Source organism: Amblyomma americanum, chromosome 1 (genome assembly GCF_052857255.1).
Source record: "Amblyomma americanum isolate KBUSLIRL-KWMA chromosome 1, ASM5285725v1, whole genome shotgun sequence".
NCBI classification, from domain to species: domain Eukaryota; kingdom Metazoa; phylum Arthropoda; class Arachnida; order Ixodida; family Ixodidae; genus Amblyomma; species Amblyomma americanum.
In genome coordinates this window covers 321,181,244-321,183,982 of record NC_135497.1, presented here as the reverse complement: position 1 = coordinate 321,183,982, position 2,739 = coordinate 321,181,244, and the positions used below count along the sequence as shown (strand labels likewise).

The window sequence follows — 2,739 nt, the reverse complement described above, 5'->3', positions numbered from 1 at the left end:
TTATTAGGGTTGACAATTTTTCAATGCCTTTATCAACTTTTTCTTGCTGCTTGGCACAAGTGCACCATTCAGCTTGGCTGGAATTTCTTTTACCCCTGCGGTTGTCAATTTAAGAATATTTGCCTCCGCCTCTTTCGAGTTAATATAGGTCAGTTCTAAGCTCTTTTACGTTGTGCTATTGTGTGCTGCTTCCCTCTCCGAGGAGATTACCTTATCATCGCTCCAAATGATTCAGCTATAACTGATGTAATGCTTTTAGGAGAGTCGTCTTCGTCTAAATATTTATCCTCTGCATCTTGAATCCTGTTCCTGCTTTTTTTTCATTCTTTTTGCCCAGACAGCTTATATGGTTCTATAATGTTCTGGGCCAACATTCAGTTCCATCGCGAACTTCCGCCACCGAGAGATCAGTGGACTAGTTTATTTTGCACTGGACGAGAATTTGACTTCCAGTTTCTCTTCTCCATAAGATTCCAATTTTTGGTCAATTTTCTCTCTAGAAACCTGCACCTTCATCGCCTCTCTGTGTAATTCAATCTGTCCCGTGGCTCGATAACCAGGTCACGCCCTGCAACACTCTGCGACAATTTGCTTTTCGTCTTCCTTAGCACTGCGTTCATTGCCCTCTCTGGCAAAGCCCCGGCAGATGCTCGCCTATCTGTCATTACTCGCTCCATTATAGTTTCGGTGCTCCTCCTGTTTGAGTCACCAGCCCTAAGCACTTGTGTACTCCCTCCCTGTCTCCTAACTTCCGGTGTCTGCTTCCTGTTATCAGTCACGTACTCTCCCTGGCTCCGACCGTGACCTCCTTTCTGGGATTTATATTGTTGCCTTCATCTCTATCGCTTTTTACTTCTTAGCTACAACATGTAAATACCTGTTCCTGGTCAAACTTCCTTGACCTACTAAAAGCTAGAGTCAGTGGTTAAGTTTTCATGCCAATTGGAATAGCTTCGTATCTGTGCCCTCCTGCGCCTTGCTTTGACCACATCTTTGTGGCTTCCTTGCATGATCTGAGGGTTGTGAAATTCTGAAAGAAGAGAGCTTACGTCAGAAGTATAGGGAGACGAAGCAGTCGCGACGCCTATAGAATGTTAACCAGCTGTACGGACTCACGGCAAAGCAATAAAGCCGACTGAAACCGTAGAACCGGATTTTTGATATCTTACGTAAGTACGCGCTTTTGTATTTGCACCGCATGTGGCCCGTTGGTCTAGGGGTATGATTCTCGCTTTGGGTGCGAGAGGTCCCGGGTTCAAATCCCGGACGGGCCCTTCGTTATTTTTTTTCTACAGTGAGCCCTGTGCCGGCGCCTCGCCGTCGTGTGGATTGCAGAGCGTGCTACTACAAGAAGCGCGGCCACATATAATTTGCCAACGCGTGCTATGGATACCGTTTCACACCAGAGCCAGTCTTGCTTCGACGTATTCCTAAGGGATTGATGAATCATAGTAGCCAGGGTGGGATGGTTTCACATGATTTTGCTGAAACAGCCGAGGTCAGGTTACTGCGTGCCATCTCGCTTTTGGTATTAATACTTATCTACTGAGAACTTCAAACGCTACTTATTAAAAATTGATTCGGAGAACAAAACACAATGCCGATGACTAATTATGCAAGGGCAACCAAACTGAAGCACGAAAAGAAAAATCTTAGTTAAAGATGCGAAACGTACATGATGCAGGCAATTGGAAAAAATTGAATAATTATCTTCCTGAGGGAACAAAACTAAATAGAGCATAAGTTCACGTGACGAAGGCTAGAAATAAATGAAAGAGCTGCAGACGCTACTAGTCGGATCATTATATTATCGAATTAGATAATGCACGAAACCAATGAAAAAAAGATCATGTTAGAGTGACGGGGCAACAGGGCTGGCCATTTTGCATTGAGACGCCGCAAAACTAAAATTGTCGTTACTAATTAGGGGTTGGACTTATCCGTTTCGATTTTTTGAAAATTCAGCAGACATTTTCCGGGTTTATTAAAAAATAGGCTTCTTACGGCGAATATTATTTCCTGTGGAACGATACTCAGTGCTATCCAAGGATATATGGGGTATCAGTGTGCGCTCAAAACTAACCCGCCAGTCACGTCTATTTTGTTAGCGCCAGTTGATCGTTGGCGTCCACTGCTGCCAAAAGGAGAATAGGATGTTAACCAGCTGTACGGACTCACGACACAGCAATAAAACCGACCGCAACCGTAGAACCGGATTTTAGATATCTAACACAAGTAAGTGCTTTTGTATTCCCAAGCATGCGGCCCGTTGGTCTAGGGGTATGATTCTCGCTTTGGGTGCGAGAGGTCCCGGGTTCAAATCCCGGGCGGGCCCTTTTTTCCGCTTTTTTCACTAATGGCAGTATTTTGTCCTACGTCGCTTGTTTCTGAGTTACCTCAGAGGGCAGGTAAACAAAAGTGGACACCAGAAGCACCTGACGGCGCGAGCAGTGCGTCCTTCCTATTCTTGCAGCCCTGTTCACTCACAAATTACCCTCCGGCATGCGTTTTTTTTTAACATATAAGCCCCAAGACTCCGCTCTCTGTTTTATTTGGGATTGGAGGATTGAATTGGCGCGTGGGAGCCGTTTTTCATTCCATCTCTATTGCGAACCGTTATCGCGGCGAAGCTGTTACACGTGTCCGCAACAAAAGAGCACACAGTTCTTTAACTATTGTTGAGTGAAAATACACGCAAAAGGTTCGCATGTGCTGTCGGAGCCAACGTGCGGCGTCCAC

At 45.3% G+C, this 2,739-nt stretch overlaps 2 non-coding genes across 2 annotated transcripts; both read left to right on the top strand.

The window, feature by feature from the left end:
- Window positions 1–1,202: 1,202 nt before the first annotated feature.
- TRNAP-UGG (transfer RNA proline (anticodon UGG)) lies at window positions 1,203–1,274 on the top strand. The gene has a single exon. It is a non-coding gene; the product is annotated as a tRNA-Pro (tRNA).
- A 989-nt stretch (window positions 1,275–2,263) lies between these two features.
- TRNAP-UGG (transfer RNA proline (anticodon UGG)) lies at window positions 2,264–2,335 on the top strand. The gene has a single exon. It is a non-coding gene; the product is annotated as a tRNA-Pro (tRNA).
- Window positions 2,336–2,739: the final 404 nt, after the last annotated feature.